Source organism: Leptodactylus fuscus, chromosome 5, assembly GCF_031893055.1.
Source record: "Leptodactylus fuscus isolate aLepFus1 chromosome 5, aLepFus1.hap2, whole genome shotgun sequence".
NCBI classification, from domain to species: Eukaryota; Metazoa; Chordata; class Amphibia; order Anura; family Leptodactylidae; genus Leptodactylus; species Leptodactylus fuscus.
Genome location: NC_134269.1, coordinates 65,669,443 through 65,694,310, shown reverse-complemented (window position 1 = coordinate 65,694,310; position 24,868 = coordinate 65,669,443). Strand labels below are relative to the sequence as shown.

The following is a 24,868-nucleotide window of genomic DNA, read 5'->3' as shown; positions in this document are numbered from 1 at the left end:
AGATAGCGGTATCTGTGGCTTTATATAGACTTTAGAATATGTAGTGTATTATGTGCAGCTCAGTTTTATAAAAAAAAAACATTAAGTTTTTGTTCACATCGGCGTCAGAGTCAGTCCAGTACAGAGTCCATTAGAAATTGAAGACAAAAGTCCTGCAAGTCCTATGTCAGTGAGAAAATAACAGATACTCTCCTTTAACTCTTTGGGTTCTGTACATAAGCTTTGTAAAAGAACAAATAACATATTGTGATATGACGGAGCATTGTGCCAAATGACCCATTTATGCAATATCAAGTCCACCAAGCTCTATTACATCTATAATATTAATGTTGCCCCACAGTTATATTAAACCTACTTAGGGGAAAAAAGGTATTTTGTTGCAACTTTGTGGGGGAAATATTCTGTATTACATTGTAAAGAAAGAATAACTGAAATCCTACAACTATGTGGAGTCTTGTAAATTTGTTTAGAGAAATTTGACCTTGCAGATGTATAATCTCACACTTAACAAATATATACACACAAGGAATGCATGTAGCTGTTATCTTTCTCCATAGTGTACAGTACATGTCTGCTATATATTACCAGACTGATTTATCAATGTTGAGGTCAGGTGAAGAAGATTTAGATATACAAGTGACTTGACCAGCTTGCAACCTTTGCTCCGACTAGTTAAAGTTTGATAGATCAACTTTGTAAACTCCTACCTCAGGCTTGTGAGGGGATATAAAAAGGCAAAAGGACAGCATCTTCATTCTGCCTTCCTGCATCACCTCCTGGCACCATGGGAAAAGGCTTCTACGTGACCAAGCTTGTGGCCTTTGTCTGCATCTTCTTTGCTATTGCTGCAGTGGCCACAGTAATAGCTCTGGCAGTTGTTTATGCGAATGAGAAGAACAACAATAAGGTAGAAAATGGAGGATCCACAACAACTACAACCAGTCGTCCGACCACCACCACCACTACAACCAGCACTCCGACCACCACATCAACAACCACAACCACCTCTAGTGGAACCAGATCAACAGTAAAACCTACGACCACAACTCCTGCATCCAATGAAGTATGGGATAAATATCGGCTTCCAGGACATTTAGTACCAGAACACTATGAGGTTGACCTCAGACCTATTTTAACAAAAAATGCAGAAGGACTTTACGTCTTTCATGGGGTCAGCAAAGCCTATTTCACATGTAAAACACCAACACGACATGTCATTATCCACAGTAACAAACTCAATTATACAGTGGATCCAGTGCTCACCGATGAAAATGGCAATGAGATCAGCGCAAACAAATACTTTCTAGTGGAGAAGACCAATTATTTAGTACTACCTCTCAATGTAGAACTGCAGGCTGGGAGAAAGTATATACTTAATACCACATTTGTAGGGGAACTGGCGGATGATCTGGCAGGATTTTACCGCAGTGAATATGTAGAAGATGGCGAGACCAAGTAAGTATCAGTATAACAGGCACTATACTCTATTGGTTGTATAAATCTATGTTACACTTATTTTGTGGAGTGCTGTTCTTTCAACTTCCCATAATGTCTGCAAGTTGGGTATGTAGAGTTAGACTTCTAGACATTTTAAAGACTGTTCCATTACAGTGCGGCTCCATAGCAATTCTGCAATTTGGAGGGTTGGCTTCTTTTTTTTTTTTTTTTTTTTTTTTTTTTTTATAACGACATTCACCATATGGTATAAATGATATAGGACAGTAGAATTATGATGATATGAAATTTATATAGTTTTTCTTCATGTTTTGGTATTTTTGCACAATAAAAACATGTTACCATACTCTAATTACACTTGTACTGATGGAGATTGTTTTTTTCGAAATTAGTTGACATTTTCATCTATACAATATTGGGGTACATTTGACTTGTTGATCAATTTTTATTCTGTTTGTGGGAGACAGGATGAAGTACAAAAAGCAATTCTGGTATTGTGTTTTTCTAAGATGATCATCGTGCAGATTAAAAAATATATATGTATATACTTTTATCATTTAGGTCATATATATATGTGTGTGTGTGTGTGTGTGTGTGTGTATATATATTTTTATCATTTAGGTCACTATATATATATATTGCAGCTATTATGACTGGTTACTCTATTTCTCATTACCATGTCTGTTCAATGACAGGATCATAGCCACTACACAGATGCAGGCCCCCGATGCTCGGAAGGCTTTCCCCTGCTTTGATGAGCCGGCATTGAAGGCTAATTTCAGCATCACCCTCAGACATAAGCCGGATTATGTGGCACTATCAAACATGAATCGTATAAGTAAGTGATTCCTGTTGTGTAAAATATGTAGAAAATTATATAAAAATTCCCCAATATACGCATTCAATTAATGAAGGGTTAATGTATATAAGTCTAAAAGTTCTGTATACGTAAAATTAGAATGAAGTCCCGCATTGTGGAAATGAAGCATTTTTTTATTGCAGATTTTGCTGCTGTCCTTTGAGCCAATGCCAGGAGTGGATTGAGCATAAGGAAGTAGTAGAAGAGCTTCCTATATATTTCCCAATGCATTTGTAGCCAGTCTTGGCTTTGGCTCAAAAAACTGCAACAAAATCTGGAACAAAAAAAGTGTGCAGCTTGAACCTAAAGGGGGTTTTGGCCAATCTTTAGAATAATATACCAATATTAGATCCATTGGGGGTCTGAATCTCGGCAATCTAGCTGAGGAATTGTTTGAGGGTGCCGCAGAACTTTACAATGAGATTTCAGGGAAATATTGATGCTAAAACAATGCTTTATCATGGGTCCTTATTGTGTCACCATAATTTCATTTACGTAACAATCCTGAATGTTAAAGAATTACAGAGAATTAAGTTTCATTAAATATAGTCTGTAAAATTTGTTGCTCGCGATGAACTCATGGACTACAGTTACCAATATATGCTCACCCACAATGAAGAAAAAATGGGCATACACATGTAACACATGTAAAAGACCTCTCTTTTGTTGACCACAGAAACCAATCTGAGCTCAGCTTGAGTTTTGCAAATTGCTTTGGCTGAATGTAAGTGACGTTGTAATTGGTTGGTAGGTTGATAAGTTTTTGTATTTGATAGTCTTGATAAATGTGGCCATGTCACATCTATGTCTATAGTTATAAACCTCTAGACACCAAATAAACCACCAAAAATGAAAAATGTAACTACTATAATAAAATGTTTGTTGAGCTAGATTGTGTTGACTCAAATGATCTTGCTTCAGGTGAGACCACTGAACAATGGGGGGGTGAACAATGGATTGTTTCTACGTTCGAACAGACTCCAAAGATGTCAACATATCTGGTGGCCTTTATAGTTTCTCAGTTTCACTCTGTTGGAGACAATAAGGTAAGCATATGTTCCTTTTAATAAAAACTCTATTTACATCAATTTACAATATATATATATATATATATATATATATATATATATATATATTTATTTATATATATAAAACTGATGCCAGAAATGAACCACACCGCTCCCACTAAACCTTTAATGTTTGCTTTACAGTACTATTGCCAAAATTTCCATTTTTTTGTCAGCAGACTGATGCACTGTTCTTGATAAATTCCCTGATAATGTTAACTATGTGTATTAATATTTTACATAATGTATATAATGTTTCCCTCTCCTTTCATGCCGATATTCTGACTTCTACTTGATTCTGATTACCGGAGAGCATTGTATTGTAGAAGTACAGCTGATTCCTAGACAGGACACAACCAGGCCCTATGTACAGAAGGTGCCCTACATGACAGTACATGGACCATGTCAGTCTCTTTAAGTGTGAAGACAGACTGTGTGTATAAATATAGCCTCCCATAGAAGCTTCTCCCACAGAATACAATGGAGTATGCCACAATTTTATTTTCTGTTGTATTCTTACAGAAAAAAAAAACCCCTCTGTGTGCTTCAATATGGTAAATCAGGGTGTCCGTGTTTAAAGTGGTTGTCCCACAAAGTAAACTCAGGACCTTTGCCTCGCTCCACATTCAACTTGAGCAGAGCCAGTCTGAGCGAGCGCTGTAATTGACTGGGGTGGCGATCTTCAGCCTTAGTGTCCCAGGCAAATAATGACAATTTTTTATTGACTGGCAGTAAAATCAGTGCTGTATATTAACCCCTGAATACTGGAAAGCTGATTCAATGACTTCTAAAGTAATACATATAGGCACTGATGCATATGCTAGGAAATATTTAGTAATTTTCCTCTTTTACATCAATATACAGGTTAAAATCTGGGGCCGTAAAAGAGCAATTGTAGATGAGAATCAAGGAGAGTATGCACTGAATGTCACAAGGCCAATATTGGAATTTTTTGAGCGTTATTATAATGTGCCTTATCCTCTGGAAAAATCAGGTATGTGTATATATTGCATTTATGTACAATGGTGGCTTGTTATACAAATATATATAAAATTATAAAACAGCGCTTATAGCAATCAAAAAGTTTAATTTACATGATCCCAATCATTCTAGTGAAGGACCACCAAGAAATCCATAAGAGGGTGTTTATGCTACCACTGGATGTCGTACTGATAGTGTATGTAAAAAAAACCCCTTCAAAATACAATACACCTATCATAAAGGACATTAACAGTCATTTACGCTAAGGGCTTGTTCACACGGAGTAATTGCGGCACACAATGTGCCGCGTGTACAGGACGTTTGTGCCGCGTTTTTGATGGTGCATGTTTGCGGTTGCGTTAGCGCCGCATAAACGCGCGGTTGCGTTAGCGCCGCGTAAACGCGCGTTAATGCGGCGCTAACGTGACCGCAGACATGCACCGTCAAAATCGCGGCGCAAACGTCCTGTACACGCGGCACATTGCGTGCCGCGTTTACTCCGTGTGAACAAGCCCTAAGTTTTTTTTTTTTTTTAAATGTAGATTGTGAGCCCCATATAGGGATTACAATGTACATTTTTCTTTTTTTCTTATCAGTATGTCTTTTTTTGTAGAATGGGAGGAAATCCACAAAAACACATGGAGACCATACAAACTCCTTGCAGATGTTGTTTCTGGGGGGATTTGAACCCAGGACCCCAGCACTGCAAGGCTGCAGTGCTAACCACTGAGCTACCATTTTAGCCCTTGTCATATACACTAAGTTCACACCTATGTCCAATTTCCATTCTTATGGTCCGCTTGAGGATCCAAAAAACGGAAATCCAAACCACTTAAAAAGTGGTTACTCTCGGTAACCCACGAACCTCATAGGCTATAATGGGGTCGACGCGCTTTCTGTCTGAAAAATGCAGTGATGCTTGCAGGACTTTTTTCTGCACATTTTTCAAGTGGCTTCAGGGAAAAAATCCCCAAACAGAATCTGGGCACGGGTATGAACTAGCCTAACTGATTTTAATGCATCCGGTTTTTTTTAACTGAAATAAATGACGACCATCCGTTACTGTCCATTAATCATTGACATTTATGTTAAAAATAGCAGACATTTAACATGTGGTAATACCCGCAATAATAACTTATACCAAAGGTTTTTTAGTGGCATATGAATGGGATATGTTTAAAACTCTTTTACTGTGCTGCTATTGTAAACCACAGCAGGTTAGCAGGACAGCTTGCTGTGATCATACTGCAGGTTATCTGCTGGAGATTATGTAGCAGGTAATTTTCTATGATCATACTGTGTTTGGCCCTGGCTTAAATCTGTATTCAACAAGTAGGCTGGTATATCTCTTAGTATTACTTGTAATATGAAACAAAAGTAGATGGAATAAGAAATATATTTTGCTGACCAGGGTATTGCAGGGATTTTGTGTTGTTGCTATGTTACATATTTCTGTGACATGGAGATGTAGCAGAATTAGCCTGAATTTGCAATTGGTTAAACTGCTGTAACAGGATATCTTATCGCAAAAGAAAACAATAACCAATGAAAATTAAATGATTTTTCAGCCGGGTCGCCACGTGGTGTAAACACTGCGGTTTACTGCAGCATTTTACATTGCCACTTTATGATAAAATACGAGCAGAGGAGATACTGTGATTTCCAAAACCGGCGCGATTTTAGAAATCGCACCATGTCAATTATACCTATGGAAACGCTGCCAGTTTCCCTATAGACATAATGGAAGCAGAAAGCCAGTAGAGGAAGCCTCTGCAAACTTTCTGTGAAAAGCACTGTGGGAATAACCGTGATGCCTTGCCGCTCAGGTTTTACCCCAGAGTGCTAAGTGAGGACTTAGCCTGCATTGTTTTTTGTTGATTTCTGGGATAACATATCACACTTCAGCAACTTACTGCAGAAGTTAGGGTTAATTATGCTACATCTGTGTAAGTATACACAGTGCATCAATTTCACCTCTAAAGTGGTGTGTGCGGACAGTTGTGTGATAAAACTTGTATTTTAACAATGAGGTCTCTCCCCTAGACCAGGTAGCCCTTCCAGACTTCAGTGCGGGAGCCATGGAGAATTGGGGACTTGTAACATACAGAGAGAATGCACTTCTTTATGATACTCTGGAATCTTCCATTAGTAACAAGGAGAGGGTGCTCACAGTAATAGCCCATGAGCTTGCACATCAGGTTGGGTATCTTATTAATATTTCTTATATGTCATCCTTGTTTATATGACTATTAGTGATTAGAAATTCTCTGAAGGTATCAAACCCCCTTTCATATACTCAGGGGCATTACTACTGGGGTAGCGGCAGTAGCAGTTGCCACTTGGCCCGGAACATTAGGGGGCCTGGCGGCAGACGCTACCGCTGCAGATTTTTTCTTTTTTTCTTTTTTTTTTAATAGGCCGTTACTTGCTGGAGTATCTCCAGCAGGTAACGGCTCCTGCTCACAGCTGCTGGCGCTTCCCCTTCTGCAGAGGCTGTGAGCAGGAGTTGAAATCGGTAAGTGAGCCATGGGCTGCTCCAAAGTATGCCCCCCCCACACCTCTCTCCCACATACACACAGTACTATATGATCCACAGTAGTCGCCCCTCCCCACACAGTATTACAAACATACATACATACATACATACATGCACAGTATTATACTTACCTGAAGTCCCATGAAGAGCTGCCGGGCATCCTCCTTCTTCTTCTGACTGCAGTCGCTGATGACTTACATCAGCGCACCTGCGTCGGGGCAGAGGCTACTCTCTGCAAAAAGTATAGGCCGCAGCCGGGGAATCCTGTAAAGGATTCCTGTTAGTGAGTGATCAGGCAACGGCGGGCGTGCCAGCAAAGAGAGTGCGTGCCATCGGTTTTCCATTACGGGTCTATCCTAAGGATAGGCCATAAATACCTTAGCCCTGGAAAACCCCTTTAAGCAAAGTGAAGAGAATTTTTCTCATATACATCAAAACTTACACTTTAAATTAAGTTTACAGCAAGATTATCTGTTATACACCACAATAACAATGATCACTTCTCTTACTTTATAGTGGTTTGGCAATCTTGTAACAATTCGATGGTGGAATGATCTGTGGCTGAATGAAGGTTTTGCCTCTTATGTGGAATATTTAGGAGCCGACTATGCAGAGCCCACCTGGAATATAGTAAGTTACGATTTTCTTGCAATAGCATAACAAATCTGGATGAGAGACAGCCATGAAGGCTGGACAATAAAAGAGACTGTCCCACAGTCAACATTTATCATCATTTGGCAGTGGTCAGGTATGCACATTACTCCTTAAAGAGTCTATGTGAATGGCAGAGATAGCTGAGCTATATGTTATTCCCATCAGTCCCATAAACTTTTAAAGGAGTCGCTGCACGTAAGGGCAACCACCATTCCATTATAACTTCTTATTTCATTTGTGACATTAGTAGCAGTGGGGCCCATTGCAGAGATCAGTGAGGGTTCCAGCAGTGAGGTCTCCAGTGGACTAGCCTACATCAACTAAGATCAATGAATCACATGGCTAAATAGGCTATTGCCCTACATGTTGGAGGATTCCTTTTGACAGTGCTACGTGCACTAGAGTGAATATGCCGTAGAGGCAGACCATGCAACTTGTATGTGGCTCATGGAGTTAAAGTACTCAAACCTGGTTTGTTTCATCTCCTTTCCTATAAGATGGCAAAGACAAGTGCAGACTCACCTCTCCAGTAACTGCAGTGTTATCTCACACAGGAGTGGGGAATTGATACAAGGGTCTTGGAAATGGTATAGAAGGGAAAACAAACATCAGGTCCTTTTGTCCTGGGTGGGAAAACCTGGCACAATAATGGGCTAGGACAATTTCTTTGTGGTGGGTTCCCTTTCATCTATCTACACCACTGGCTATGCCACTGGTAACTTAGGTTTTGCATATGTAACCTGAACCCCCCCACTAGTATTATATAGGCTATGGTACAGGAGAATGTGTTACATTTCTGCATAACATAATACAGGAGACCAAAAACTAATGATCATGTCTTTGTTTATGATGATACTTCATATATACATATATGTGAGATCCATAATAACTAGTATGTTGGTCTTCACTGACTGTTGCAATCCCCAACACAACCACAAATGAAAGGAATTGGTTTGCTGATTTTGGAAGATATTGAATTGTGACAAAAATGACATGTTGTACTAATAAAATTTTATTCTTACAATTACAGAAAGACCTGATAGTGCTTTCTGATATCCACCGAGTGATGGCTGTTGATGCTTTAGCCTCTTCTCATCCACTCACTTCAAGGGAAGAAGATGTGAATTCTCCATCAGAAATAAGTGCACTTTTCGATTCCATCACTTACAGTAAGGTAAATTGTTTTAACTTTGTTAAGCACGTGTATGCATATACTTGTTTAATATACTTAAGCACACATATGTACACCAAAAGCAGCAGGATTCCCAGCAACGTGTCACTCAGAGTTCAAGTTTAAAACTTAACTTTTATTGGAAGTGAAGTACATCTTTATAAAAAAAGTCCATGCAGATGACATGTGTAGTCCCAAATGAACCTACGCGTTTCTTAGTTAGTCTTGGCTAGTCAGTCATTAAAACGATGTGTATATATAGCAAACTAAAAACAAAATGAAAAGAGGACACTCCCGTCTACGCACAGACGGAAATCATAATTAGATAATGATGGATAACAACTGTGTGTCAGAAAAGACGGCAGAAGTGCATGACAAAATACAAAACTTATTTGTTTAAATAAATTCATATGACATGAGTGGTTGTCTCAATTATTAAAAACACAGATGACATGTACAGTATCAAATACCAATATTGATATGTTAGAAATAATGGATGTATGTAGCAAATGAGGGCATAATCAGTGTACCATTATTCCCTTACTATAATATGGGTGCGCATGCGTGAAAAGAGAGATGGAATTTTTATATGTATAAAACCCATTTCACGGTCTACCGAAAGTGCACAAGGACAAGCTCCCTCCAACCCTCTGGACGATTATCTCAGGGACAGGCTCATTGAGTGAACGGTGAGCTCCTGGATCAACATCCTTTTACAACCCTTAGTGGTCAGAACTCCAGGTTTCATTAAGGACACAAAAGACCTTTTGTGCATATTCAATTACTTCACTTGGACTTCTGAACACAAATGGCTAATAGAGATGAGCGAGTACTGTTCGGATCAGCCGATCTGAACAGCACGCTCGCATAGAAATGATTGGACGTAGCCGGCACGCGGGGGGGTTAAGCGGCTGGCGTCAAAGCGGAAGTACCAGGTGCATCCATTTATTTCTATGGTACGTGCTGTTCGGATCGGCTGATCCGAACAGTACTCGCTCATCTCTAATGGCTAACATGTGACGTAAAGTCTTTATATTCATCAATCCCTCATCACATAGCCATTGAGGCACTGTCTTATCACCTCTACAATCATTCCAAATATTCCGAAGACTTTAGTGATGAGTACATCATCACAATAGTTCAATATCTCATACATCATAATTACTTTATGTTTGATGGTGTCTACTATTTACAGCAGTGTGGGGTGCCAATGGGGGCCAGATTTTCCCCATTACTAGCAAATTTGGTAATGAGCTGATGGGAAGAATTTTACATATTCTCGTCCAACAATCCTTTTGTGTTCGATGTATCTTACTATGGAAGATACATCGATAATATCATTATAGTATGGTTGGGGGAAGAGACATCATCTATAGCCTTCACCGATTATATTAATAACAACTCCTGCAACTTATCCTTTACTTCTGAATTTAATGCCACAATAACCAATTTTTTGGATGTAACTTTAATAGGGGATACAAAAAACAAAAAAGTAATTGCTAAACTTTTCCAGAAAAAACAATCAGGGAAGACGGTATTGCATGCGAGCAGTTCACACCCATCCCACACAATAAAATCAATACTGGTGGGTGAATTGACACATATTAAAAGAATTTGTTCTGAAAATCCGGATTTTGATGAATGTGCTCAAACAACATGCAATAGACTATTATCACAGGGATACCCCTAAATGGAGTATCAATAGAGCCAAAACAATAGTCAATAAAAAGAATAGATCACAATTGCTCATGAATTTATCTGACAAGAAAAAAGCACCACTAAATACCAACATTAACGAAAAGAACAAAAAAATCTATTTTTCTACCAACTACAGTTCGGATTATAAGGCCATTACAAACATCATCAAAAGTAACCTATCGATTTTACATCAGGACCATATTCTCTCTAACATCCTGGAAGAAGGATGCCAATTTATATCGAGACGTGGCAAAACATTAGGTAACTGGGTATCTCCCAGTTTCTTTTCGTCAAACATACATAAACCAACAGAAACATGGCTTAACATTAAGGGCTTTTTTCCATGTGGATACATAGGATGCCAACTGTGTAAATACGTAATAAAAACATGCACATTTGCAGATAAAACATGCGAATACATACATAACATAAAATCATACATGAATTGTCGTTCAGAATATGTAATATATATGATTGTTTGTACACAATGTAATGTGCAGTACATCGGATGCACAACAACAATGCTGAAAACCCGTATATCTGAGCATCTGTACAGTTGCGCAAATAGCAATTGCATACATACTAGGGGTGCATCAAAGCACTTTCAAACCATTCACGGAGGGGATACAACTTTTAAATTTTTGGGCCTGGAAAAAGTTACCAAACCCCCTAGAGGGGGAGATTGGCAATATACATTGTTAAAAAGGGAAGCTTACTGAAATTTAAGTTAGGAACCAGGTTCCCTTCTGGCATGAATTTAAAGTCTGATCTATCTTTTTTCTATTAATTTTCCCCATATATCATTTGTTGTACCTGCTTTAACATTCCTTACGAATGCAATTATGTTTCTATTATATACAGTATGTTATCAAGTACTTACCTTATGACGTTCCTCCTTACTCCATCCTTGGAACATCCGATGTGCCAATAATGTAGTCATAATGCGCAGGTGTGAATTTTCTTTATTGTACAAAAACAGATGGCAGTCGTAGCACGCCTACATATGCCACACATCGACATCTTGAATTAGGAAATTCCCTTATACATACTTACCTTTTCACGCATGCGCACCCATATTATAGGCACCATCTTTAGTAAGGGAATATTGGTACACTGATTTTGCCCTCATTTGCTACATACATCGGGAGGTGTTCCATCCTTTATTTCTAACATATCTGACTGGAATTAGGCCTCCTGTACACGACCATAGTGGTTTTTACTGTCTGTTAAAAAACATGTCAGTATGTCATCTACAAAAAAGACACACATTAGATGACACCCGTCATAAAACACATAAAAAGAAAATGACTTTTCTCTATTGTTATCAGTTTTATATTGCATTTGCGTTTATTTCAGGGTGCATCAGTTATCCGGATGTTGTCCACATTTCTCACTGAAGACCTCTTTGTAAAGGGACTACGTGTAAGTACCAGCCGCTGATCAGATAACATTGCTATGGGCCTCCATGTATGCTGCTTCTTTATTTGTCTACCATGGATAAGTTATACACCTGTCATGGCTGTTATCTGCTATATGCATGCAATGAAGGCTATAACTACCATACTAGTAAATTCAGAGGCTTCTTAAGGGTTTTGCATCAAAAACCCTTTAAAATGAAGGTAATGTAATACTAATGTGTAAAAGTGCATGAAAACTAAAGCTAAACAAAATGTTTGTAAAATGCTAAGGACTCATGGACACTTTCACATTGTAGCTCTGTATGGTTCAGATCCATAATGGAGCACCCACAGAAATATAAGGGCCCATACTGTACCTATTCTAGTTTTGTATATCTTCTCAAGTATGACTTTATGTACTGTCATATTAACTAAATGTATAGTGCATTAGATAAGGCCCTAGGCCCTTGGGAGTAGGGACGCCATGACTGGGGGAAGGATTAGATGACACAGAGGCTACCATTGGCCGAATTTTTGGCGCGAAAATGCAGGGCGGACTCAGAGGTTATTTAGGGTAGTGTACATCACAGCTCGGCGTCAGAGCGTTTGAAGGAGCAGCATGTCCCGCCCACTCTCCCTCCCTTTAGGGATTGTTGTGTTGCCGGGGGTTAGTGGGGGTTAGAGGCAGTTTGTAGGACCTCATCGTTGGTATGTGGTCCCTATTGGGGTTGTTTGAAGCCTGAGATGTCCCCTATTTGGGCTTGGGAAGTTTAAATGGTTGCCAGCCCTGCTCGAGGTCGGGGTTTATTGCGCCTGGGCAGATTGGGGTGTAGCCTTTCCCGGGGGGAGGGGGGAGTAAGTTCAAGCACTTTATAAAGGGTTACCTTATTACTGTTACTATGGTTATTTATGGGGTTTTGCATATGCACCGCCCATCTTAAGGCAGTGCTTGTTAAGTACTGTGTAATATGTTTAATAAATCGGCCTTATACAGGCCAATTAAATCCAATCGGTGGTCTGTGTCTTTATTGGGTTGGGGTGGGAACTTAGTTGCTAAGAGACAGGGTACTTATTTGGAGAGAGGCTTATTACTCCTCCCCAAGTCAAGACATCTTATTATTCAGATGTCGGTCTTAACCCAATTTTCTGCTTCTTTTCCTAGGCCTACCTCAACAAATTTGCCTATGAAAATACAGTGTATACTAATCTGTGGGATTCCTTACAAGAAGTAAGTTTAGATAAATGATCCATTTCTTATATTGTCTATTTGTGCATACAACAGGAAGGGATTTTCAGCTGTATCTCATAAAGAGGGTCCACTTTTATTCAAATATCTGAATGGTTTTGAGTGTGACGGCTTATTCACACAAGCAAGTTTCTTAGTCTTTGACTTTCAGGGTTGCAGCATCCCAATAGTTGGCTACACGTGCAGTTTTACTTTTCCCAACAATAAGAACTAATTCTCTTTTATGAACAGTACTGGCATTGTTATACAGTTGGTAAACTGGTAAGTTGGTAATACATCTGCAGCAAGTTGGTGGCTTCTACATGACTTGCCTGCCTTTCCTAGAGTCTGAGAGATCTTTAGCTTGTCTTTTAGTTAATCTTTAACTATGTCACAAGTGGTAATGTAATGAGAAAATTGAATTCACTAAACAGGTGCAAATGTTTTTCTATTGCTTGTGTATCATATAAAATACACTGAAACACACCTAAGCCAAAACAACATGAATGTCACACACATGGAACAGAAATGTTTCCTTTTTGGATCAGTCACCTTCTGATTTTTATTTTAGGTCTATGACAATGAAACAAATGCAGTTACCCTTCCAGCCAAAATTGAAGAGATCATGAACACATGGGTCTTGCAGATGGGTTTCCCAGTGGTGACAATAAATACAGCTGATGGATCTATAACACAGAAACATTTTCTTCTAGACCCCAATTCCACAGTCACTGCTGAATCTCCATATAAGTAAGATGAGTTTTATAAGGAAAATTATTCTTATCTGAGAATTTATTTGTGACTAGCTGAACTGCTTTATCCGGTTGTCCTGGAGTTGTTGGATGCAGTGGCCACATGGTGGGTGTATGTGGCTGATGTATGGGAAGTTGGGAGAGGATGTACTGGTTGTACCAATACTGCAGTATTTGCATATACCCAGCCAGAATAATGCTAAAAATAAGGCAGAATCATTTTTTGATTAAAAAAATAATAAATTACAATCTTATTTCAAAATGGCCACTTAATATCTTCCTCCAGAAAGGTCTTTCACACTAACTACTTTTATGACCATATAAAAAAACAGACATCATAAGGACAGTACATACACCTAGTTTATTAGCCAACGGCCCCTGAGCTAAAATGTCTCTTCGTGTATTACTTTCATCTGTTTTGCTTTCTAGACTTGCCCATGCAGGTCTATAGGAGCCCAAAAATAAAAGGATTAAACACGGATGCCATCTCTGTGCCATTCATTTTCCATGGCTGAAAAGATAGGTGACACACAGAAGTAAATAAAAATAGAAAAACAGAACTAACATGAATAAAAAATTGGGTATACCACAGTTATTTCTATTTACAGTTTGCAAAGGTAATCATTAGTATGAAACCAGACTTACAGCATCAGCCACTATGATAAATCCGATGTACTTTTAGACTGATGCAGTTTACACTGTCTGAATTTAGATAGGACTGATAATTTTGCTGAAAATTACTCTATTTTTGGCACTTTTTTTTTTTACATCTAACTCAATCTTAAATCTGTTTCAGCTATACATGGTATGTTCCTATTTCTTACATCACCAAAACATCTGATTTAACAAATGTCTGGCTAACTAAAGAAAGAGGTAAGAACTAGAAGTGTATAATGCTATGATGCAACTTTTTTTCTTTATAAGCTATATAGTTGGCAATGTTGTATTTGACTTTAGAATAATTCCTGGCTTATTTAGAAAATTGCATTGAATGATATATTTACTGTATATAGTTCCCCAATAATCCCATAGTTATTTTCTGGAAGCAAGCTGTCTACCTACTGGCATTCTTATGAGCTAATTGGACTGTTATATCTCTTCTCCCAGTTTCAGGGTTAGTAGGAGTATTATAACTCTTCTCAAAATGTTATGTGCTAGTAGGACTAATACGACTGCTCATACAGTATTATGGGCTCGTAGGATTATTGTTAATAAAGCTGCTGAGATTCACAGGCTGTAAAAACTATCCAGAGATCCTATACAGACTATAAGTATATAGGTGACAAAAGTTTAGGGCTCATGTATGTGGCCATAGTAAGGGTACATAAAAGGGCTGTACCGTATATTCAGTAACTGCAAGTTTTGGGAAAGACTTTCTTACATAAAATGTCTGAACTCCTCACAGCAACCATCTAAACTAGATATCAGAAGGGTCAAGGTTTATGCAAATGTCTGACAGATTTAGCATTGCTGGGAATTTTGATTTGGAAATGAATCTTTATTGTTTACATGTAGAGGCTTAAAGGGATTCTATCATTAAAAAAAAATGTTTTTAAACTAATAGCACATAGGAGTAGCATTTCAGGAGTAGCACAATGGCCGACGGAACAGCTGACTGCCCATGTTCCATCGCCATTTTGTGGTGGTCTTGGGTAAGAAGAGAAATGAAGAAGAATCAGCAGATAGAGGCAGCGCTGGAATGGATCACAACTCTGTGCTCTGAGCACATGGGGAACGACCCTGTGCCTTCTGAGCACAATTAGCATAAAGAAGAAAATTTCAAAAACGACGGTGCGGACCCGCAAAATATAAGTAAGATATAATAGCCTTTCTAAGGGCTATTCCTACGTGGTTTTAGTTTTCAAACTAAGTTTTTTTAATGATAGAATCCCTTTAAAATCTGTCCTGTTGATCACCCTGGCCTTGATTTATGAAAATTGTAATAAAAAAGTGGGGACATGGCTTTGCTGGAAAGGGGTGTGACTTTCCCTAAAGGGATGCTGCATAAGATGCCACAATGTGACCCAAAGTATGGCACAAAATTGTAGTGAAAGTTACGTGTGCATTCTTGTGCAAATCTTGGGCATGACTTAGTATGTCTCATAAATGATAATTCACAGGTATGTTCCATTTCAGACACAAATAATGAGTTTCGAATAACTGGAGACAACTGGTTACTTGCAAACATTGATGTGACTGGATACTACAGGGTTAACTATGATGACGGAAACTGGAACAGATTGTTTAACCAGCTGGAGACTAACCTTACTGTGAGTATTATCAGTATATGGGATGGGGGTGATACACAAGATACTACAGTGTGACTACAGAAGGAAAGTACGTGCTGTATAATGAGTAAATAGTAAACCAGAATTGTAGTCAGGATTTATATTAGAGGAACTGATGATGATAGCATCTAATATATCATTTTTGCCCTTCGTCATCAGCTCTTGAGACTAGAATTAGTATAGTGTGGTTGAGATTCAGAACTATGGTCAGCGCAGTATTATTACCACTGAGAACATAGTATTATTTATACTTACAGTAGAGTCAGAGAAAGACTGGTCATTTATCATTTACTGCTTGTTATTATTAGACAAAAAAAATGGAGTCTTGCTTTTTTTCCCCTCATTTTTTACAGGTAATTCCAGTTATCAACCGAGCTCAAATTATTGATGATGCATTTAATTTAGCCAGGTGAGTGTATACCATATGTAGTATTGTCAATGGTTTTTACAATGAGCCCCTCAGTTTATTGAACTCATATACTACACAAAACATTTCATAAATTTGCTGTATTATGGTATATAGACATCATTAAGGCAGATTCCTCTTCCCGGGACTTCGCTCTTTAAGCCAGAGCAGAGAACTGCTAGTATCTCTCATTCTGGTAAAACCAGTCCATTCATTCATTACATGGCTGCATGTAATAGTACATAGGGAATCATCTGCCTATGTTTCCTCCCTGTCCTGCAGTAAATATTAAATATGGAAGACATGGATAAGATAGAGAGAGGGTGGGGTTACAGCAGATTTGTTAGAATACACATCCCAGCCTACCTATCCCGCCAACATAAAGATAGAAATGTACATTCATGAAAAACTTCAGATGGAAGAAAAGACCCAAAGTATTTAGGTTACATGTAACATTTTTGTGTGCTCTTCGTCTAATATACAGCTAGAACATATAAGGAGGGATTTTGATTTTGTTTTTCAGAGCCCAGATAGTAAGCACTACAAGAGCATTGGAAACTACCAAATTTCTGGCCAATGATGTGGAATACATGCCCTGGCAGGCGGCTCTCAGCGGTCTCAGTTACTTTACACAGATGTTTGATCGATCAGATGTATATGGACCGATGAAGGTAAAACAACAAGTATAACTACATATCTAATAATGTTGAAAACAGGATAAATCCCTACATCAACTCAGTAAGGAATATGCAAATAAGACCTCCTTTGTGGAAAAGAGGGACTTGCTCTAGCACCACCTTTTAGAAGATAACTCCCTATTGAGTAATGCATGACTTTTCAGAAAACCCAATAGTATAATCTGGGAATATAGTCAAAAAGATGAGGGAACTGTATAGTAAAGATCAGCCTCTTAACCCTAAAAATCTAGTATATAATTTGAAATTAGTCATTGTATTTTCTTACCTTTTTTTAACTCTTCCATATCCATTCTGGAATGTCATATAGTTTAAAGAGGCTATTTAAATGGGCTATGAGAAGGCTACTTAAAGCTACTTTATTACACCATGCAATGAAAACAGATATTGATGAAGACCATGCTGAATCCTGTACATTTTCTCCTACAGACTTATATGAGACAGCAGACGGCCCCGCTATATAATTATTTTAAAGGGCTAACAAATGGCTGGACTGTCAGACCTGAAGGCTTAACAGAACAGTACGTACAATCTCTATAACACCTGCCTAACAGTCTATACATAGTTATAACAATTGCTTCCTAAAATTAGCATAAAATATTTCTATTACTAGTAAAACATTATTCAAAGTCTAAAAATGGGAATGCTTACTAAAATTGTTAAAGAAATGATGTCGATGATAGAATTTTTGCCTTGTATCTTTGTGTCATCACGCGTTATAATATTATCTCGATTATTGGGTTGTGGGCCTACTGTGCTGCTAAACCAGTTTGATTTGGGGCCTTTTAACCCCTGTACAAGGATCTGGGCATGAATTTGCTATGGGAAGCCTGCCAAGTCACAATCTCATGAGGTGGTCCAGTTGTTGGTAGCCCAGTGGGTCAAAAGAGGCCCCTGCAAAGCAGTCAACCAAGAGAAATATCAGTTCTAGGCAGATGGTCAGGGCAGGCGGCAAGGAATCAGCAGTCAGGTACAATCCAAGGGTGAGAAACAAGCATCAGACAGGAACAACAGAAAGAAGCATGGTGAAAAGGAAGCCAAGAATAGGATCAAAACAGTTCAGATAAAAAGCACACATTACGGAAGTCTAGCACACAAAATCTTTGCTCAATGAAGAGATTGGAAAATAAAAATGATATTTAACCCCTCAGGCAAAACAAGAATGGGCTGGGGAAGAATAATAAGTGTGCATGCATATTAACTCATTAAGTACCAGAGAAGGAGGTCACAGCCTCCCTACCAGCAGGTCCATAGCAGCATTTACAGCCGGAAGGGCATGGAAATAGCAGCATTGGAGGTGCATGGTCCATAGTGAGAAACAAAGGAAACCAGGAGATGAAGCCTGCTAGTAGTTGTGGTAAGATGATGGTTGCAGACCGCTCTTGTCACAGTTCTATCACATGGGCTTTAGATATGCAGTAACCGCTCTTCTTGTGGAAATGACACATAGACAGCATGGTGGCTCAGTAGTTAGTGCTATTGCTTTGCAGTAGGTTCAAAGACTGGGTTTAAATCTGACCATGGGTAACATGTGTATGGAGTCTGTATTGAATGTTATAGGGAGTCATAAAATGTAATTCAACTCATAAACTATGTATTTGAGTGGTGTATTCATTCAGCACTTACAGTCTGACAACACTACCTACAGTATTGGGTACATATTTTTCAGTTGCTGATAGATCCAGTTTGACACTTGATATTTGGTGTTGCGCTGCTATACATATACAAGTGTCACTCTTTACTGTGTTTTCAACCTACAGATACAATGAAGTCAATGCAATCAACACAGCTTGTAGCTATGGAATCTCAGAATGTACAGACTTGGCCTTAAAGCTCTTTAGAGAGTGGAGGAATACAAGTATCAATGGGTATGTATGGACTTAATAGCAATTGTTTTATTGTCAACAAATTATTATAACATACAATGAGAAATTCCATGTTCCACACAGTACACTTCCAGTATATTAGTATTCCATGCATTTTAGTGATGATACAGCATTTGCCACTGCTTACATTATTTTAATGTGTCAGATAGGTATATATTTATATGTGGTATATACAGTCCTATGAAAAAGTTTGGGCACCCCTATTAATCTTAATCATTTTTAGTTCTAAATATTTTGGTGTTTATAACAGCCATTTCAGTTTGATATATCTAATAACTGATGGACACAGTAATATTTCAGGATTGAAATGAGGTTTATTGTACTAACAGAAAATGTGCAATATGCATTAAACCAAAATTTGACCGGTGCAAAAGTATGGGCACCTCAACAGAAAAGTGACATTAATATTTAGTAGATCCTCCTTTTGCAAAGATAACAGCCTCTAGTCGCTTCCTGTAGCTTTTAATCAGTTCCTGGATCCTGGATAAAGGTATTTTGGACAAACAATTCAAGTTCAGTTAAGTTAGATGGTCGCCGAGCATGGACAGCCCGCTTCAAATCATCCCACAGATGTTCAATGATATTCAGGTCTGGGGACTGGGATGGCCATTCCAGAACATTGTAATTGTTCCTCTGCATGAATGCCTGAGTTGATTTGGAGCAGTGTTTTGGATCATTGTCTTGCTGAAATATCCATCCCCGGCGTAACTTCAACTTCGTCACTGATTCTTGAACATTATTCTCAAGAATCTGCTGATACTGAGTGGAATCCATGCGACTCTCAACTTTAACAAGATTCCCGATGCCGGCATTGGCCACACAGCCCCAAAGCATGATGGAACCTCCACCAAATTTTACAGTGGGTAGCATGTGTTTTTCTTGGAATGCTGTTTCTTTTTGGACGCCATGCATAACGCCTTTTTTTTTATAACCAAACAACTCAATTTTTGTTTCCAAAATGAAGCTGCCTTGTCCAAATGTGCTTTTTCATACCTCAGGCAACTCTATTTGTGGCGTACGTGCAGAAACGGCTTCTTTCTCATCACTCTCCCATACTCTTCTCCTTGTGCAAAGTGCGCTGTATAGTTGACCGATGCACAGTGACACCATCTGCAGCAAGATGATGCTGCAGCTCTTTGGAGGTGGTCTGTGGATTGTCCTTGACTGTTCTCACCATTCTTCTTCTCTGCCTTTCTGATATTTTTCTTGGCCTGCCACTTCTGGGCTTAACAAGAACTGTCCCTGTGGTCTTCCATTTCCTTACTATGTTCCTCACAGTGGAAACTGACAGGTTAAATCTCTGAGACAACTTTTTGTATCCTTCCCCTGAACAACTATGTTGAACAATCTTTGTTTTCAGATCATTTGAGAGTTGTTTTGAGTAGCCCATGATGCCACTCTTCAGAGGAGATTCAAATAGGAGATCAACTTGCAATTGGCCACCTTAAATACCTTTTCTTATGATTGGATACATCTGGCTATGAAGTTCAAAGCTCACTGAGGTTACAAAACCAATTTTGTGCTTCAGTAAGTCAGTAAAAAGTAGTTAGGGGAATTCAAATCAATAAAATGATAAGGGTGCCCATACTTTTGCACCGGTCAAATTTTGGTTTAATGCATATTGCACATTTTCTGTTAGTACAATAAACCTCATTTCAATCCTGAAATATTACTGTGTCCATCAGTTATTAGATATATCAAACTGAAATGGCTGTTGCAAACACCAAAATATTTAGAACAAAAAATGATTAAGATTAATAGGGGTGCCCAAACTTTTTCATAGGACTGTATCTATACAGATAGTGGGGGCCAATCTAATTTTTATACATAAAAAAGCCATCAGTTCTAACATATTGTTTTTATTGATAATGTTGTAATATAATATTGCTCACTGATGTTATTTTCCATGTCTACGCGAACAGCATTCATCCAAACCTGAGGTCCGCCATCTATTGCAATGCCATAGCTAATGGGGGAGAAGAAGAATGGAACTTTTTATGGGACCAGTTCAAGAGCACCACTAACGCACAAGAGGCTGATAAACTCCGGGCAGGTCTGGCATGTAGCAGGGAACCCTGGATCCTGAATAGGTAAATGAGTAATTTTATCTGTTTCCTAAAAACTGACATTCTTCTAAAGGAGTGTTTGAATGAAGCCAAATGTTTATGAAGGGCCAGCATGAGTTGTCTTAGGTTTCTTCAGCGTTTTTTTCTAAGCACTGTACTTCTTGACTATACTACAAATAGCCATTTCTTCTACTTCTTTTGCTACTTGTAATTGGCCATTTAGTGTAACACAACATGTAACTTTATAGCTTTATTTTACTTCTTAAAACCCTGTCCTCCCAGGAGAGCCCACTCACAGCATCTTTAAAGAGGTCTGAAGAGAGCCTGGTGTGTGCTCCTTCACCCACTGAGAGGATCCCTGAACACTTAACCATTGTGCATAATTACCATCCTTTTTCATCTTTCTGATGTGGTTCCTATTACCCTAAACTAACTTCTGCAAAATGGTCACCATCTTCTCATCTATGCACACTGTGCAACAGTATTCTTTGGTATTCTACTTACCTCCCATCAGAAGAGAGGCCAGCTTAGAGCAAGGTGAAGGTCTAAGACTACCAAAATACAGTGTACATAGAGTAGTATAAAAAGATGGTAACCATTTTCCAGAATTAAAAAGGGATCTAGGAATCTAAGGGAGCTTTCACACTACCGTCGGTGTCCGACAGGTAGTGTCCGCTCCTAGTGTCCGCTCAAAATCTGGCAAGGACATTAGGAGCGGACACTAGCTGTGTCCGTGACACCTGTCATTTATTTAAAGTAAGAAAAAAAGGAAGTATATTTAGAAGTAAAGAAAAAAGTTTAAAATGTTAATAAAAAATATATGTAATATCATGCAAAGAATAAGCCCTCACATAGCTACATTGACAGAAAAATAACAAACTTATGAATCTTGGTAGTCAAGGAAAGAAAAATATGAGAAAAGTCGCTAACATACAACATATGAATCTACATAGAAAGAAATTATTTGCACTCATAAATTCATATTTTCAATCCACAGACTCCTGGAATTTTCCTTGGATCCCACCAAAATCCGCAAACAAGACAGTCTTTCCACAATTACCAATGTTGCTAATAATGTGATAGGTCAGGCCCTTGCCTGGGACTTTATGAGAGCCAACTGGGAAACACTTCTTAATGAGTAAGTAACAGAAAATACACATAATAGAAATTACTACCTTTTCTTAGAACCATATTCGGAACATTCAATATTATGTAATATGTTTAGCCTACGTTCAATCCATGTGAATATCTACATGTGACTAAAGTAATCATAGTTAAATTTGTCTGCAAATCAAAATGAAATGATATATTTTTCTTATTTTTATTTCTTTTACCACATCTGTTATTTTAGTGTTCATTCTTTCACTTATTTCTTCTGTTTTTTTTCACTAGTATTGGAGCTGGAATGTCCTTCGGTAATCTCATTAATGGAGTAACTAGAAGATTCTCCTCAGAGTTTGAGCTTCAGCAAGTAAGTAACAATATTTTAGTAGTTCATTGACTCAGATTACATGGAAAATAAATATAATTTCCTTTCCAATTGTTCTTCGAGCGAATCTGTCAGGCCATATCTGCTGCCCTATATGAAAGTAGGATATAAGAGAGGAAGAAGAACTGAGCTCTGTGATATATAGGTTTATATGATTTGGAGAAGAATTTATGAGGAAAAGTAAATAAATATTGACAGGACTCCTAGGAAAGACAGTGAGAGTCCGGTTTCACAGGCCTCACACAATGATTGATAGTTCTCCCTGTATCCGTGATTGACATCCTTCTCTGTATAAACACTGTGTGTGAACAAGGCAAGCAGGACTCTTACCATCTCTCCTAGGAGTCCTGTCAGTATTTACTTTGCTTTTTACTCAGAAATCATGTTCCATCTAAATGTGTATACCACAAAACTCATCTTCTCTCCCTGTATCATTTCCTGCTCTCACATAGGGCACCACAATTACCCACTTCACTTTAACAGCTACTTAAAGTGTAACTAAACCTTTAAACAACTTTTGATTTCTGGCAGTATTTGTGTCATTAGTATATTTTTTAATATACATAATTAACAAATTTTGGATCATTTCTGTAAAATCCTGCATTTTATTCACTCGTTCCCTTGTTCCTGTATTGAGTGCTGTTCTCTGCCTCTCACTGAATAATATTGTGTATAGTATAGGGGACAATGGTTTCCAAGCTTTGTCCTTACAGGATTTTTTTCCTGAATCTTGATATTAAATGTATGACTCTATAAGGGTGGTCTGAATACAAATTTATGAGAGAGGAGCAATAGTAAATATAATACTTTATATTGATCTTTCTGATTTCTACCATAAGTAAAGAAGGATTTTTTTGCACACTATGACTAATAAGAAACATAGAAATGGAAGGAAAAAAAGACCACATGGTCCATCTTGGTTCAAATGGTCTATCCTGGTTATAAACTGCTATTCAAGGGTATTTTTCTGCATCAAACATGGTTTCCAAGTGTAAAAAGTCTAAATAGATGGACTTTTACTATTTTGTCAATTCACTAAGATTATTCTCAGATGAGGTGTTAACTTCTCTGTATTTTTTTTCCAGCTTAGACAGTTTAAACAGATCAACACTGATAACAACGTTGGCTTTGGCACTGCATCTCGTGCTTTGGAACAAGCTATAGAGAAAACACAAGCTAATATCATCTGGGTAAATCAGAATAAAGCAGCTGTTAAGGAATGGTTTGAGAATGCAATAAAACCTTGAAATCATGAAAATCACCACCATCCACTTGTGAAGAGAAAGCTTACAAACCGCATGTGACTCCTACAGGACCTACTCATGGCTCAACATACTCTATAAGACTACAGAGAAACAAAACAAAGTGATAGAGACAATCCCTTCTAGATTACTTTTCATCAGGTTTCTATGAATTTCCTTTATGAATTGAGAAACCCATATTTGATAAAATGTACCACAATGGAGAACTTCCATCTACTGCTCAGGGTCTAAAAATGCAGGCCATGGCTAGTCTGCTCTTAAAGGCAAGGTGTCCATAGTAACTAACCTATTTGTATGGGGCCACTACACATACAAAAAACGAAATATACCCATGCAAAGCCGGGTCTTTCTACTAGTATTTGATAAAGTCTACCAGAGACAATAGAGAACTTCCACCTATTGCTCAGGGTCTTAAAATGCAAGCGATGGTTAGTCTGCTCTTAAAGGCCCTATTACACTGGCCAATATTCAGGACAGTTATCAGGAACAAACAGTGTTAGGAACATTCCCGATAACAAATGCTCACTTGTCATCTGATTGAATCTTTTATGCAAGATAAAAGATGGCGATTATCGCACCGCATCGCTCTGTGTAATACAGGAAGTGCTGACAATAATTTATTGAGGGAGAAACATTTGCAGCAGTGAGTGTCCCCACTTACATTACATCGGCCTGTGTAATAGGTCCATGCAAGAGAGCAAAACACTTATCTTGGCAGGGAATCAGGATGTCCAATAGAACCCATACACTATAGAAAAAGGATTGTGGTGGGTTTAATGGGATTCTTTTTACATCCATTACCTAGAAGAGGGACCAGGAGCCTTCCTTATAGTTCAGTTTCCTTCCTTGCTTGCATCTTTTGTTATGATGATCATGTTTGCTCCCTGAACCCTAAGAACCTAGAAGTCACATTTACCAAAGCGTAATTTTAGGTACTGTAAGTGCCTAAGGAGATGTATATTTTCTTATAAGCAAACATAA

General features: G+C 38.2%; 1 pseudogene; it reads left to right on the top strand.

Annotated features, from left to right (window-relative positions):
* Nucleotides 1-784: 784 nt before the first annotated feature.
* On the top strand, nt 785-24,868 carry LOC142202934 (aminopeptidase N-like; annotated as a pseudogene).